Genomic DNA, 17166 nt, shown 5'->3' on the forward strand with positions numbered 1-17166 from the left:
AATAGTTTCAACAGGTCACATTTTTCCATTTTTACACTTGAGAACATAATAATTCCACCACATTCATCCTCCTACACCCTTCCCTATAGGCTCCCTCTCCCACTGGTGCCCCCGCTGCCTCAGACAGGACCTGTTTATATTTGTGCTTATTTTTAAATTGAGACCTACTTTCCAGCATGAAAAAACACAAGGGTGTATGGCTCCACAAACTTTCCCCATTGGCCTCACATCCCACTCCCTGGGCCAGACTTCCCCATCCCAGAAGGTCACATAAACAGAGTTACACAGGACACCCTCTTCCTGAGATTCACCATGTCACCTGCACCCGCAGTCCTTCCTGTGTGCAGTGTCCCTTGCATGGCTGGGTGGGTGTTGGTCTGTTCCGGGTTTTGCTGTCATGAATGCACTAAGGCACCAGTCATGTGGATGTCAGCACTCATCTCTGTTGCATAAATACCTACAAGTAGGGCTATTGCCTGGCAGCCTGGGAGGGGATTCAGGTCCAGTAGACTCTGATGTGGTTTTCTTAACCAACTGGATACTCTTACCTCCATCAGCAGTCTGGGTGTTTGGTTGTTCCATATTCTTCCAACACGTAGCACTGAGGGATGTTTTATTTTAACCATTTTGTGTGGTGTTTGGTGGTATCTCATTGTAGGTTAAATTTACATTTTCCTGTAGACTAAAGATACTACACACTTTTCGATGGCTATAAATCTTTTGGAAAATCTCTTTGTTATCCAAAGAAGTGAATTTAAGAGCTAAGAGACCGATTTCTCACCTTACATTTCTGTAGAGTTCAACACTGGTCTCTTATGTTATGTAAGTTAAACAAATGTTTATGCTGAGCTTTGTACACATGTCCACAGCAGCATTACTCATCAGGGAAAAGGATCCAGAGCAGGGCTGCCATGTTCCTTGGCTTGTGGTCCTTTCCTCTACCTCCAAAGCATCAATGGTGGGTTGTGCACTCTTAACATCTTATCAGTCTGCTCTCTCTTCTCCCTCTTTCATTCAGAAGCGTCTTGCAGTTATGTTGTGCTCACGTGGACAGTGGAGGGCAACCTCCTTTCGTAAGGTGAACTGATCTCAATCTCACATGACCTTCACCTCCAAGACAGGGGATTGCCCGACTACGGTTATGTGTCTGTGTACTCACAAGGGCTTCAAAAGTGAGGGGTAGAGGGCTGGAGTCAGGAAGGCCCAGGGAGACGCTGTTGGCTTTGAGTCAGGGACAAGGCGAGCTGAGGAGAGCAGAGCCTCCAGAGGCTGGAACAGCAGGCAGGGAACTCTCGCTGGGCCTCCAGAAGGAAGGCCCTGCCGACACCCGTGAGACCTGATCTGATACAGACTCCTGACCCCCGAACAGTGAGAAAACAGATTTGTGTGGTTTGTAGTAGTTTTCTGAGGTAATCTGTTAAAATAAAAACCAATCCGGGGTGTGGAAAATGCACCTACATTGGGGTCTTCCCATTTCTCTGCCTGTTTTCTTCTCTTACCTTGCAGTTCTCTTGTCATATGCACAAACACTTAGCATCGTGATGTCTTTGTGTCAGACTGACCCTTTCCTCATCATATAGAATCTTCTTCTGTCACTGGCCAGTTCTTTGTTTAGAAGTTTTCTTTGATGTCAGGACAGCTGTGTTCTCCTGTGTGATATGAGATGTCTTTTGCTGTCTCTTACTTTTGACATACCTACATTGTAGGTGAATGGAGTTTTGTGTATGGTGTATATAAGAACTAAATTACCTCTATTTGCACAATGCATGGTCTTGTAAATAGAAAATTCCAAAGAATCCACAAAACTATCAGAATTAATAAACTAGTTAATAACCAGCGTTACAAGATACAAAACTAATTCGTAAAGATCCGTGTGTATTTCTGTGTGCTAGCAGTGAACAAGTTGAAACACATGTGTAATAGCATCAAATGGAATAAAAAAGGTGCTGGCTGCTCATGCCTACAATAACTCAAATGAAAGCCTTGCTAATAGAACAAAACAAGTTGAAAATAGAGTACCAGTGATTAAAGATAAAGCAGAGGAATTAGATAAATCAGGTAAAGACAAAAAATGGAACATGCAACACCTCTTGACACCATCAAAAGCCCAAACCTACAAATCATGGGTATACAAAAACAAGAAGAGGTACACACTAATGGCACTTCCCTAATCTTGAGAAAGAAAGAGTCTTCCAGGTGCAGGATGTATTTAGAATACGAAACCAGCAGGATCAGAAAAGAAGCACCCTCAGACATACCATAGTTAAAACACTAAATGTACAGAACAAAGAAAGAAAGCTGCAAGAGAGAAGTGATAAGTCACATAGAAAAGCAAAGCCATCAGAATAACAGTAGATTTTGTAACAGAAACTGTAAAAGCAAGGAGGGCATGGAACAGATATATTTCCAAGCCCTGAAAAAAAAGAACTGTCAACTAAATTAAACCATATGTCAAAGCTGTCCTTTCTGAAGGAGAAATAAAAAACTTCCCCTGGTTAAAAAGAAAAAACGAACCCCTCAACTAGCACTGTAGATGGTACTTAAAGGAATCCTACACACAGAAGAGGAAGATAACAACCAAGAAAAAATAAATTCCACTGCACTAGTAGATTGACAAATGAGGATTAAGAAAAAAGCAAACATATATAAAAATAGAACACTATACACCTTTCAATATTAACACTGAATATTAATGGTCTCAATTCTTCAACCAAAAGACACAGAATGGTGCATTGGATTAGAAGCAAGATCTGTTGCCAACAAGAAATGCGTCTCCCTGACAAAGACAAGCACTGGCTGAGGGAGAAAGGATGGGAACAGGTTTTCCCAAGTGAATGGACCCTGGAAACAGCCAACAGTAGCTATACTCATATCCGATAAGACAGACTTCAAATCAAAATTAGTCAGAAGAGACAAAGCAGGTCACTTCATATTAATAGGGGTACACTTCATCAAGAGGTGGTAACAGTTGTATGTTTATTTTTTGCAGTGCTGGGGATCAAACCCAAAGCCTGGTGCATACTAGGCAAACACTCAATCACTGAGCTACATCCCCAGCTCCTCCTTTTTTTGGTGGCACTGAGGTTTGAACTCAGGGCCTCACACTTGCTAGGCAGGCATTCTACCATTTGAGCCACTTGGCCAGCAACAGTAAGCCTATACACACCAAAGAGCACACTGAATTTCATGTACAAATCCTACTGCACTTACAAACACAGACAGACCTGAGCACAGTAATAGTGGGATACTTCAATACCTGACTCTTACCCATAGATAGGTTATCCAGATCCAAATAAAAAATAAACAAAGGGACCTCAGAGTCAACGATGGCATCATCTGCGGAGCATATGTAGATGGTCTACAAAACCCAGCAGTTGTACAACACACATTCTCAGCAGCCTGTGGAACTTTCTCCAAAACAGGTATTTTAGGACAAAAAGCACATCTTAATAAATATGAGAAAATTGAAAAGATAACCCTGTATTCTATCAGATCACAATGGACTAAAACGCGATATCAACAACAAAAGAAACCACAGAAAATATTCCAAGACACAGGGACTGAACAGTACATTATTGAAATGGAGAGGATATCTAAAATTTTCTAGAATCAAATGAAAATGAAAACACAATTTACTAGAATCTTTGGGATACAGCAAAGACAGTGCTCAGGGGAAAGTTTACAGCTATGAGCACCTACATTAAAAAATAAAAACAAAAACAGACCTCAGCTAAATAGCCTAGTGATGCTCACCAAGCTCCTAGGAAAACAAGAACAAGTCAAACCCAGAATTAGTAGTGGAGAGAAATCAGAGCAGAAATCAATGAAATGGAGAGTAAAAAAAAACTACTACACAAAATCAATGAAACAAAAAGTTGGTTCCTTGATAAGATAAATAAGAGTAATAAACCATTAGCCAAACTAATCAAATGAAGCCAGGAAGAGACTCAAATAAAATCAGAACTGAAAAAGGAGTTAATACTACAAATACCAACGACATCCAGAGGATCATTAGGGAACACTTTGAGAGCTTATATTCTAATGAACTGGAAAATCTAGAACAAATAAATCAATTTCCAGATGTACTTGACCTACCAAATCGAAAGAAGGGGATATGAACCAATGATACAGATCCAGAATGATACAATACAGAAAGATTGAGGCAGTAATAGAGTCTCCCAGCAAAGAAGAGCCCAGGACCTCGCGGATTCACTGCTGAATCCTGCAGACCTCCAAGAACTTACACCACTGCTCCTCACACTACCCTGTAAATAGAAAGAGAAGGAGCACTACGAGCTCATCCTATGCAGGAAGCCAGTGTTGTCCTCGTACCAGAACTTGATAAGGAGCCAACAACAACAAAAAGTAAATTATAGACCAATTTTCTTGATGAACTTAGACATAAATTTCTCAATAAAAAACTTGCAAATCAAATTCGACGGCACATTAAAAAGATCACACACCATTGTCAAGCTGGTTTCATTCCAGGGATGCAAGGATGGCTCAAAGCACACAAATCAACGAGCATAAGTCAGCACATGGACAGAATCAAAGACAAAAATCACAGGTCATCTCAACAGATGCAGAAAAGGCCTTTGACAAAACCTAACATTCCTTCATGATAAAAGCCCTGAAGAAACTAGGAACAGAAGGAAAGTACCTCAACACAATAAAGGCCACAAATGACCAGCCTATGGTTAACATCATGCAATTAAAATATGCTAATAGCATGGTGGGCTTTTATGGTATGTCAAAAAACAAAAAACAAAAAAACCCACTCCACTCCTGGTTAAAAAAATAAGAAGAAAAGAAAGAAGAAAAAGAAGTCCCACGGTTTCCCTGAGAACATGTCGAAAGGCCTACAGAAAAGTGTAAAAAACAAACAGGTCATCCCCAGGCCACCCACCACCCACTATGCCCACTGTAGCTACCCCTCTGTGTTCTCCAGGTACTCGGACTTCTACATGTGCAAGTTGGTCTTAAAATGTCTGCTGGTACCTGTTATAACTTGCTCTTCCCTTCAATGGAAAATACAATAGAAAATCTTTCATTTCAATACATGCTTTTTGCTGTTTAAATAATTTAGGAAGTGTAGTAAGCACTGTACCAGGGCTGCGTGGCAGGAAGGAACCCCACACCTCATCTGTCTGCAGTCTGTAGAAGGCAGAAGGAGGTCCAGAAGGAGGGCCTGGATGCAGTGGTGGGAGGGAGTGAGTCCAGGGCAGAGCAAATGTGGGGGTCTCAGACTGATGGAAGGGCAGCTAATGGACTCTGCACTTGAGGGGCCAGCCATCCATGCTGGTGGGTGAGGAAGACAGGGAGCCATTGTGCAATGCAGAGTGCACCAGGGTGAGGGCAAAACACTTATCTTTATTTGTGATGAGTTAGTGTTGCTGAAATAGACAATGAGGAGCATGGTGGTGGGATGTGGTTCTAATGCATGGTCCTGCCCACATTCCTGGAGAAGGGCTGTGGGAGGACAAAGATCCACCTGAAGGGGCTGAGCACAGGAGGAAGGGTCTCCTGGAGGGCAGGCACTGCAGGAAGACTAGCATGGCCTGTAAGCATTTCCTGCTTGGCTGAGGGGGCCCAGCATGTCCAGTGTAGGGGTTGGGGGGCCCTTGGCACAATGCCCACTTGTCTGTAGCCAAGCCACAGGGCTGTGTGGGCACGCACACAAACATGAGCCTGTGCACACAGGGCAGAGAGGGCTACTGAGGCAGGATGGAGATGGTGCAGACACTGCACCTACAGGCAGGACTTGCCTGCTGCTCAGTGGTTCCAGGAAGGGTGCAGTATGGCGGGTCCTGTGTGGGATCCTCAGGCCCACAGGGCACGGAACCATGCCTGGTCACACAGGTATGTGGCTGGATGCCTGGGCCTCAGGTAGACTATTGGTGGAAGTCTCGGAGATGCCAATGGCCACAGAACAACACGGCTGGTGGAGAAGGAGGGGTTGGGGGGTTGGACTCAGTGGATGTGGGCTTTAAGCTGCCCATCTCACCCCGTCCGATTCAGGTTACAGCCTGGATTGCTCACCTGAGTGTGACCCTCTGTGCCTCGTTTTCCCCATCTCTAAGGTAGAGGACAACCACAGCCCCTGCCCCTCATGGCTTTTCTGAGGTCAAGTAAGTAGGCTCCGATTGCTATAGAGGCCTTGGAGCCCAGTCAGGTGTCGGAGGCCTGAGCCCTGACCTGTCAGGCTGTACCCCTGGAAGCCCTCCCTGACCCTGCCTCTGGCTCCTGACTTGACTGCGTTTGGCCCAAGGATGCCTAACAGCTGTGTTACTGGGGAACCATGGACGAGAGGGTGTATGTGCTTGTGAGATGTCCTGGCTCCTTGCAGCAGTGGCCTCAGGAGACATTTCCCTGGGAATGGGGAAGAAACTCTTCCCTGTGCTCAGGGCTGCTGTCCAGCAAACCCTGGCTCCCATGACTGTCCCAGGAGTGTGGCAGGGCTCTGCAGCAGCAGTCCAGCTGTTCTCACTAACCCGAGCAGCAGCCTCTTCACCCACACCCCTCAGCGCTCAGGCCCTGGGCTGCCTCCCCCGCAGTTCTGAGGAAGTCCTCTGCAGATGTACCCTCCTCCTCCGGGGTTTGTCTGGAGCAGCTGACAAGTTCCAGGAACAGATTACTTGCAGTGGGCCTGGCCTGGGCTAGCAAGGGCAGGAGGCAGCTTTCTGTGGGGGAGGGGAGCCCAGCTGAGCTATGGGTTCACCCTGCGTCCTTGGGCTGGCCAGAGGCACCCAAGATGACAACGGCCTCCTCTTGTCTCCAGGAGGCAGGGACATGCACTTGGGCATAACCTGTGGGTAGCATCAGGTTGGCTGCTGGCCCTGACTGCAGCACTGTAGACAGCCCTGTGGGGCTCGCATGCACGATCGCCGTATGTCCTCTGAGAAGCCAGCTGGGGCAACACCAGGGCTTGCATCAGTGTGACAGACGCCTTTAGAGCCCTCACTCCCGTACTTCTGCCAGGCACGGAGGAAGTGTGAGATGCCCCTCCTGGCAGGGTCCCTAGACCTCTGGGTTCACAGAGAGCAATGGAGTTGTTGACTAGCTCACAGCCAAGTGTGGGGATGTATGCTCATAGCATGTCCTGCCCACCCGGCCCCACCTGGCCCCACCTGGCCCATGGGATAGACCCCAACACTCACTGTGAGGGATGCCCAGGCCTCTAGGAACCAAGAGGTTCGAGAGCAGGAAGCAGGGACAGCTCTGTTCCATCTCAGGGATCAAATATGCGTGGGACACTGGCCAGGCTGAGCCCAGTGGGCAACTTCCTCACCACTGTCCCTTCTCTCTTCTACCCATCTCCCGGAAGCCCCACCCAGCCCTGATGGCAGTGAGCTATGGGGTTTGGGATGCACCCCAGTCACAGAGCCACAAGGCCTCAGGCAGTGGAACCTCCACATGCCTGTTTCCCCTAAGATGAGGAATCATTGTAGTGGCCGCCTTGGGTCACTGTGTTGCATTTCAGGATAGTGCTGGCTAAGGCTAGGTGTCACTGCTGCTGTGACCACCCAGAGTTAGTGGCTCAGAGTCAGCGACACCCTGCTCACCGAAGTGAAGCACAGTGGCCACAATGAACCCGGGCATTAGTGCCCAGGAGAAGTCCTTGGCCGCAGCAGGCCGGCCCTGTCTGATGGCCCTGCCCGGGGTCTCTGCCTGCCTGGGTGGAATTGTCTGGCCCTGGACTTTCCAGAAGGGTGATCCTGTGTGTCTGACTTTGTCAACAGGACATTTTCAAGACCCCACACCATGACATGGCCTTCTCGTCTGGTGTTTCCATGGCTGTATGATTGCCACTAAGAGATGTTCCCACCTCACGTCTTCACCTGCGTGTCCCCAGCACATGTCCGTAAACTGGCACCTGGGGAGCTTTAGTCTGGCTTTCTTGCTGGTTGCCCGTGCAGGCTGACTGTGGCGTGGGCGCTCCTCAGCTTTGTGCTCCCTGGGGACAGCACCAGCTTCCCCAGGCCTTCTCTGGCTGCCCACAGTGCCTGGTTGTTCTTTCTGGAGGACTCAGAATCTGAGCGACTCGGCTCTGGGATCCTGGACTGGGGTGAGGGTGGTGAGGCGGGGGACAGAATGCTCTCTCTGCTTCTCTCCTGGTAACTTTCTGTCTGAAATGTTTTGTCTACTGTCAGCACAGAGCTTACCTGACCTACAGTTCTCTACGTTTCAGCTTGTCAGTGTGGTGGATTTTAGGTGTGTTTGATTTTTCCATTTTAAGTTAATGGAATATTGGTCGTTAATGTTTAAAATGAGAGTGTACACTATACAGTTACAGTAATTAGTGACATTAACTTTTTTTTCTTAATGTATTATTTTGGGTTTTCTATTAGTAGCATTTTTCCCTAGTGCTTTTTTTTTTTCAACTTTTAATGGATGTTTTAAATCTGTCTCTCCTCTCGTTTGGAAAATCTGATTGCCTTTCTATTCTGTCAAAGATGACCTTACAACTGATTGTCAGTTAATCACGAGGAGTTTCTACATGTTTGAAGTTACTTGGCATCTAATACCGCTCAAGAAAATGAAGACCTCAGCAGGCTTCTCATGATTATTTCTTTAGCTTTGCCTTGTTAAAAGCCTAAACTTTTCATACAAGAAGATTTGAGCATTCTTCTTGTAACCCACCCCATCTCTCCTGTTGTTTCTCCTGTATGCTCAGTTCATTCTTAGTGAGGCATATGGGGGTTGCCTGCTCAGCTCTCTCAAGGCTTGGTGCAGCAGTGTTGGGAGGGGCCGGAGCACTCAGCCCTGTTCTGTTTCTACTGCTCACTAAGGAGCGTGGCAGAGCAGCCCTGTAAACAACCATCGTCTGTGCTCCCAGATCAGCCTGGGATTAGCCAACACCACGGGGACAGCTCGTTTCTCTCCAGGGTGTCTGGGGTCTCTGCTTTCTCTTTCCAAGGTGTCTGGGGTCTCCGCCAACTTTCTCTCCAGGAAGCCTGGGGTCTCTGCCTTCTCTCCCTCCAGGATGTCTGGGGTTCCTCAAATCCTCCCCCACTCCCAGGGTACCAGGGCGTCTGGGGTCTCTGCTTTTATCTCCAGGGCATCTGGGATCTCTGCCTTCTCTCTCATCTGGGGCCTACCTCATCTCTGTCCAGGGCATCTGGGGTCTCTGCCTTTATCACCAGAGCGTCTAGAGTCTCTGTCTTCTCTCTCCAGGGTGTCCAGGGTCTCCCTCTTCTCTCTCCAGGGCATCTGGCAACTACCCCACATCTCTCCAGGACGTCTGGGATCTCCATCTTCTCTGTCCAGGGCATCTGGTGTCTCTGCCTTCTCTATCCAGGACATCTGGGGTCTCTGCCTTCTCTCTCCAGGGCATCTGGGGTCTCCCCATATCTCTCTAGACACAATCTGCTCAAACTCCTCCCAAACCAAATACTCATCTCTTCCTGGGATCTCCCTAAAGACCTTTGACCCCCACGGCTTCAGTCTGGTGCTCAAAGCCAAGGCTCTGGTCCCTAATCAAGTCCAGGTATGAATGAGCCCCTGGTTAATAAGCTCATTCCTGGACAGTTCCTCTTGTTCTAAGACCTGTAAGAAAGAGGCAAGTGACATCCATCCCCACGCCCAGCAATGGCAGTAGGACAGGAATGGGAAAACCACAGGGTATGCTGTGCTCTAAAAGGAAGGGGAGTCCGCAGCGGGTGTGGCCAGAGCCCCGCTGAACTACCCCCCAGGTCCTTGGTTGAGCTCCCCCTTCTTGAGACCCTTCTCAACCTTGCTGGACCTGCTGTCGCCCTCCATCTTCCCTAAGAAATGACCAGTGTCGGCAGCTGGGTTTGGGCTGCTTCCTTGCCACAGAAGTCCAGGACCCAAAGGCCTCTTACAACTTAGAACCATCTCTGTCCCCTCAGACCAAGCTGCTCTGATTCCTTTAAAAGCATCATGGGGCTCAGATACCAATAGCATCTAAACATGGCCCTTGACTGCCTCGGGTCCCTGCAGGCTGCTATGGGACAGTGGGTTTAAAGTGCTTAGGCTCCACTATTGATTTTTTGAGACAGGGTTTCCCTAAGTAGCCCAGGCTGGCCTGGGACTGGAGGTCCTCCTGCCTCACTCTAGGATTGAAGGTGTGCACCACGACACTATTGAATAAAACCTTAGCTAGGTATAAAATAGGTCGTTAGTGGGAGCCATTTGCCCATGCTTTCTTGATTCTGTTGGCCTTGGTGAGAAATCTGCAGTGAAGTCTCACTGCTCCTTTGTGAGGATCCAGTCCTGTCCCTGACATTCTGCAGTCTCTCTGAGGTGCTAGGTGGGGGTAGGGTGGCGAGATTTGGACTCGGCTCCATGTCTGAGACAAGGGAAGGGACTGGGCTCCTTGAGGCCACACAGAAGGTTGGCCCACAGCCAGGACGAGATTACCCACACCTCCCACCCCAGCTAAGTGCTCTCCTGTGTCCGGCCCTAGCTCCTTGTCACCACAGGCAGCATGCGGGGACCAGCAGGGCTTCCCCAGTGAGCTCTTCCTCCCTAACTGGATGTGCACCATGGATTTCATCATCCTCCCTCTTCCTCCTTCTCTTTCTTGTTGACGATGGAGCATCATGCATTTATTTAAAAATGAAAGCAGACTTTGAAGCCAGGCAGACGTGAGTTTGATTTCAAACTGTCCCTTATCATTGTGTGGTCTTGTCCTGAACAAATGACCCCGTAACTCTGAGTCTTCCTCTCCCCATGGGGCACAGGGAGGTGATGGGGCACACAGCGGACTTGTGACAGGCTACAACCCTGTTGAGGGGGTGCTGACCCAGCGCATCCCTAGCAGGCAGACGTGTCAGGCTTGACTTGCACAACCAGGTGCAAGGGATCCACAGGGATCACTGTGCCTGGCTGCCTCCTTCATTTTCCCAGGGTGTGGAAGATTTATGGGAGGAAGAAGACCAGATCCCCTCCTCGTGGTTCACTGTGTGATTTCATTCCAGAGCCTCCAGTAATATTCCTCAGAAATCCCTGAGTGAGTGAGGGAGCAGAGGCCAGGATGTGGTGCCAATGTTGGAGGGAGGGAGTTTTCTTTAGCACTGGTGTAAATGGTGGTCCCCAAATGGACATTGAGCCCTGCTGTGATTAGGCCTGCTTGCTTCCTTACTACTTAAAAGCAGAATGTTACAAATGTGGATTTAAGAGACATTTTAAATTAATTTTCTTCAGGACAAGGCACGGGCACTGAAGGTCTCTGAAAAGATGATGAATTCACCTAAAACAGCAACTTAGCACCTATGACTATGTGTCTTGATGCCCGGTTGACCCTGGTGGTCTCTGGTATATGATGTTGGTGTTGTGGCCAGCAGAAGCAATACCAACAGAGGTGAGGAGGGTATGTGTCTCAGAGCAAGGGAAGAGACCAAATCTCTTCTTAGGAAAACCCTGGCTGGCCATCCTTTCATCCCACAGATTTCCCTGGAATGAAGGTTGTTGATAAGAAGTGCCAGATGCTAGGTCATGCTTTGAAAAATGTTCCCTGTGATAACCTCACTGGGGTCACATCTGGCCTAGAGGCTGCATGCCAAACACCACATAGCTAGGGCTGAATCTGCAAGTTCACAGCAAGAGGGGAAATACAAAATAGCCTGTTGAACACAGGACACAGAGCTTATTGATCAAGCTATGGGCCTTGCACCGTATCATGGCTGGCTCACCGGTCCACACCAGTTCCTCAGGTCCTCACCAATGTTGGTTTCATCAGCTTTTAAAATTTTAGCTTTATAGTTAGCATGCAGAGGTCTCTGATTGAGGTTTTAGCTGCTGTACCCCTGACGACTAGAGATGTTGATTATCTGTGTGACCCAATGCTATCTTTCTACTTGAATATCTTCTTTTGAAGGTGATTCTTCAAGTCCTTTGCCTATTTTTAATTGAGTTGTCTTTGAGTTGCAGGGTTTCCTGATATTTGTAAGCATGTCACTTCCATGTCTATTTTATTCTTTGTAGATTATCTACTTATTTTCTTAATGACAAATTTTAATGATCAAAAGTTTTTAATATTGAAGTTAAAGTACTGATTGTTCTTTCATGGCTAGTACTTTGGTATATCCTATTTGTCCAAAGGGTGCAAAGACATTCTTTAGGTTTTTTTGTTGCTGTTGTTGAGATTTTACAGTTTTAGCCTTTATAAGTAGGGTCTTTTTTTTGTAGCACTGGGATTTGAACTCAGGGCCTCGTGCTTGTCAGGCAGGCAGTCTATCATTTGAGCCACACTGCCAGGCTTTTTTGCTTTAGTTTATTTTTCAGATAGGGTCTCATGCTATTTGCCCAGGGCCTGCCTCAGACTGGGTCCTCCTACACTGCACTTGGTAAGAGCAGGTCTTTGATGCATCTCAAACTCTGCTGTTGTGAGAGACATCAAGATTCATTTGTGTTCCTAACAGCTAGCCAGATGTTTGAGCAGTTTGTTGAAAAGACTTTCTTCTTCAAGGCTTGGTTTAAAATAAATTGACTGTTCAAGCAGCTCATTTTGGAGCAGTCCTGCTCAGTGATGGATGGATGATAGAGCTTACCCAAGTCTTTAAATGAGATAGTGTAAAAGCTTTGTTGTTCTTTCCATAAATTCAACTAATAGAGCCTTCACATTTTCATGTAAGTTTCAGAATCAAGTTGTAATTTATATTCTAAAAGCCCCTTAGATTTTGGTTGGGATTGTGCAGGATCCATGCAGCAGTCTGGTGAGATGCCACCTGTTTACACCTGCAGTCCACTAACACAGCATGGGTATTCTTGCTCCTCCTCAGCAATGTTGTGGAGTTTTCTGTGAATAGGCCTCCCATGTCTTTGATTGAATTTAGTCCCAGGTGTCATTGACTTCTATGCTATTAGTGTGTAATGCCTCACATCCTGAGTTTCCACTGTCAGCATAATGACCTTGCATACTGACTTTGCATCCTGTTACCTGGCTTAATTTACTTACCGTGTCTACTCTTTGTTCGTGGTTGTTGATGCATTGGGTTTCCTTCACACAATCACGTCCTCATGAACAGAGGTCAATATCTTCCCATCTTTAGAGCTTTTATTTCCTTTTCTGGCCAAGTTCCCTGACCCAGGAACTCCAGTACAGCACTGAAAAGTGCTAAGGGCTCACATCCCTGCCTTGTTCCTAGGTTGGAATCCCCCAGCTTTTCCTTACAAAGTTGTATGCTCACAAGTTGAAGAGGTTATTTCTATTCATGTCCTGATAGTTTTAAAAATCATGAATGCATTTTGAATTTTGTCCCAAAGTTTTAAAATGCACTTAGGTAATCTTACAAGTTTTGTCCTTTAATCTATAAATGTGATGAAATACCTTTCTTGATTTTTAAGTTATGCTCCTGGAGTAAGTCTCATTTGGTTGAGATGGACGTCCTTGGTCTATCACTGCTGGGTTTGCTAACATTTTGTTTTTTTCACTGTGCTCATGAGGAACCTGGTCTTGGTTTTTCCTTAGCTTGTAAGAGTTCAGTTTTGGAGTGGCCGAATGGAATGGACAGGGAGCCATCCCATTTCTGGGTTTTGTGGGAGGGCTTCAGCTACTGCTTTTATGCTCTTGATTGGTTGGTGACCTTTGTCAGCAAAGTCATCTAAACCTGAACTTTTCTTTTTTGGAAAGTCATATTTTCTGTGTAATTATTTTTGGACTGGTTTGGGTAAGGTCTCTCTAGTTTTTTATCCATTTTGGCTAAGCTGTCAAACTTATTGTCAAAAGGTTGTTTGTATTATCCCTCCATTTTAGTAACAGCTTTATGGAGAATTCAGCCACAACAAAAGCCACTTTTTTAAAAGTATGAATTTGGTGGGTTTTAGTATTTTCACAAAGTATGCAGCCATCACCATTTTCCAGTATCAGAGCATCTACGTTACTGCTAAAGGAAACCCCATACCCACAAGCAGTACCCTCCGCCCCACATCGTCCCAGCCTCTGGCAAGCATGAGTCTATTTTCTATCTCTGTGGATTTGCGTATTCGGGACGTTTTATATACTTGGAATCATACCATGGTCTTTTCTGATTGACTTCACTCACTTAGCATAACACGGGCATGGTTCATTCTTGTTGCAGCATAATTCAGTACTTCACTCCTTTTTCATATACCAGTGCACAGATTAATTTTATTGACCCATTCATCACTTGAGCATTTGGGCTGTTCCAATGCTGCTATGAATGTCATATCCACACTTAAACGTGGATGTTTTCAGTTCTCAGGGAGTATGCCTAACTGTGGAACTGCTGGATCACATGGTGACTCTGGGTTTAGCATTTTGAAGAACTGTCAACTGTTTTTTCAAGTGGCCAACTATCTTATGTCCCCATGACAGTGCCCGAGGGTCCCAATTTCCCCACATCCACCTGATATTGTCTTTTTATCACTGACGTCTTTGTGGGTGTGAAGTGGCCTCTCATTGTGGTTTTGACTTACATTTCCCTGATTCCTAATAATGTTGTATTTTCTGTTCGTTGGCCATTTATACATCTTCTTCTTTGGAGAAAAGGCTATTCGGGTTGTTTGCCAGTTTCATAAATGTTTGAATTGTGAGTTGTAAGGGTTCTTCATAGATTGTGGATACTATATTAGATAGATGTATGGTTTCCAAATATTTTACCTCATTCTTTGTGGTTTAAGTATCTTTTTTTTTCCTTTTGGTGGTACTGGGATTTGAACTCAGGGCCTCATGCTTGGTTGGGCAGGTGCTCTACTGTTTAAGCCACACATCCAAGGTTTTAAATACCTTGATTGTGTCCTTTGAGGAATCAAAGCTTAATTTTTAAAATTTATTTGTTTTTACTGGGGATTGAACTCAGGGCCTCATGCTTGCTAGGCAAGTGCTTTACTACTTGAACCTCCAACCCTTTTGTTTTTAGATAGGGGTGTCTCCTGCTAACTTTGCCAAGATGGTCACAAACCATGATCTTTGTGTCTCTACCTCCTGAGTAGCTCCGTTTACAGGTGTGCACCCTACACCTAGCCCTAAAAGTTTTAAATTCTGATTGGGTAAAATTTATTTTTTCTTTTCATTATTTAGGACTTGGTGTCATAACGCCTTGTATAAAAAACGTAATTCAGAACTGGAGGTATGGCTCAAGTGGTAGAACACCTGCTTTGCAAATATGAAGTCCTGAGGTCAAACCTCAGTCCCACCAAATCAAAAACAAAAAAAAACAAAATTTGCTTAAGAATGCTTTGCAATTTCTTTCACCATTTCTTCCTCAATCCCTGTGCTGTCTAGAAGTGTACTGTTTAATTTCCAAATATCTGGGATCTCCCAGATATACTTATTGATTTTTAAGCAGTTGATTCCTTTGTGGCCAGAGAATATGCTCTTCTCTCAATCCTGTTAGTTTCACTGACATTATTTTATGGCACTGACAGTAGTAAGTATTCCTGGGCCTACAAGTTGTTTGACATTGTTTGATGCCACACCATCTTTTTCCATCTAACGTTCACATTCAAATAGTTTGTTGCTTGTGTAATAAACATTTAGTTATTGTGTGACTGTATACTGGTGTTTTTAAATGTCAGATTAAGTTCAATAACTGACTTTTAAGTTTTAAATCTAGTTTGACAATGTCTGCCATCTAATTTATAGGACTTAGGCCATTTGCATGTATTGTGATTACTGATGAGGTTAGGTTTAAAATCTCTTGCCTTGTTATTATTTCATTTCTTTGTTCCTCCTTTCCTGAACTTTAAAGTACAAAATCCAGTATATTTTTGTATTCCATTCCTTCTTCCCTAGTGACTTTTAGCTGTGCCCTTTTGGAGGTTGTTTTATACATATCACATATACTCATTTTATCTGTCTCCTTTGAATCAAACTTTATACCACTTAACTTGTAATATAAAGCCCTGTAAAAGCACATTTTAATTAGTTACCTTTGTTTGTAGTTCAACTGACTTTCAGAAATTAAAAATTCAGAAAATGTTCTTTTCAATGAGCCTCCATGGCCACTGCCTGTGACGCTCCTCACTTTCCTCTGTGCACTTCACCCATGACTGGAGGGGCGCTGCTGGCAGGTGGGGGTCCAGGGTCACGAAACATCACATGATGTGAGGACACCCCACAACAAAGACTGCCTGGTCCAAAGTACATGCAGTAATTGTTCTTACTCAACAATGGATTCATCTGATGCTCTCCTTCTAAAGGTGTGCTTTCTCTTAAGTATGGGTCTCACTTCCCCGCTGTTTGTGTATTTCATTATTTTACTGCATTCTGCATGTTGTGTATAAACGAGTAATAAAGACTGAAGTGTTTTTGTTTTGTTCTTAGTGACTGCAATCTCTTTTCTCTGAATGCTGTAAGGGTGAGGAGTCAATCACTCAGCTTTCTCCTGCTCTGCTTGAGACAGAGAAGTTGCAGTTAAAGCTCAACCAAGATTAGTTCAGCTTCAAGTTCCTGAGACAGGATTTGATCTTGTCAATATTTGGTCTGGACAGGGGTTGGTTGCAATTTCAACTTAAGCAGGCAGGGAATGCATTAACCACAGAAACCATGGACTGAGCAGTCTCTTTCTGCTTGGACATCCTGACCTCCACCATGTTCAAGGCAAAACTTGGAGCGGAGCAGGAGTGCTCAGATTGGGGCTTCATCCTTGTTTTTGTGGCTCTTCCATACTCTCATTTGTCCAAGTATCCCAGTGTATCTCCCAAGGTGCAGCTGGCAGTCCTCTGTCCCCAGGAAGAGCTGTTGTCCATGTCAGGCCAGCTCTGCTCAGACCTCAGGATGGAAGCTGGGAGCTGCCATGGCTCTCATCCACGTGTTTATTTTCCTACTGCCCTCCTCTTATTATTCTTACAGAAATGTACAATTTAAATTTTGTCTGCATTTTTGCTTCCACAAGAATGAAGGTGCTCCTCACCCTGATCCGAAGCCAAACACTACTACATTTGGCAAGTTGCTACTTTCTCTAGTCAGTAGTTTCTAGTCTTGGTTATCTTTCCTTGTGAATATAGAAAGAGTAACCTTATAATTTTAGAGATTTAAGCAGTTCTTTAAAAACAAAAAAAGCAACGCTTTTTCATGCATGGAAGTACACAGAAGCACAAAAATAAGTAAAACTTAGTCATCTTTAACTTCTCTTGCCTTCCTTTCCAGTTGAGAATACTTTACACATAACAAAATGCCCAAATCTTGATTGTGCAGCTTAGTGAACAGTGAACTTCCTGCATTTACATTAACCACCACTC

This window comes from Castor canadensis, chromosome 5, assembly GCF_047511655.1.
Source record: "Castor canadensis chromosome 5, mCasCan1.hap1v2, whole genome shotgun sequence".
Taxonomy (NCBI): Eukaryota; Metazoa; Chordata; class Mammalia; order Rodentia; family Castoridae; genus Castor; species Castor canadensis.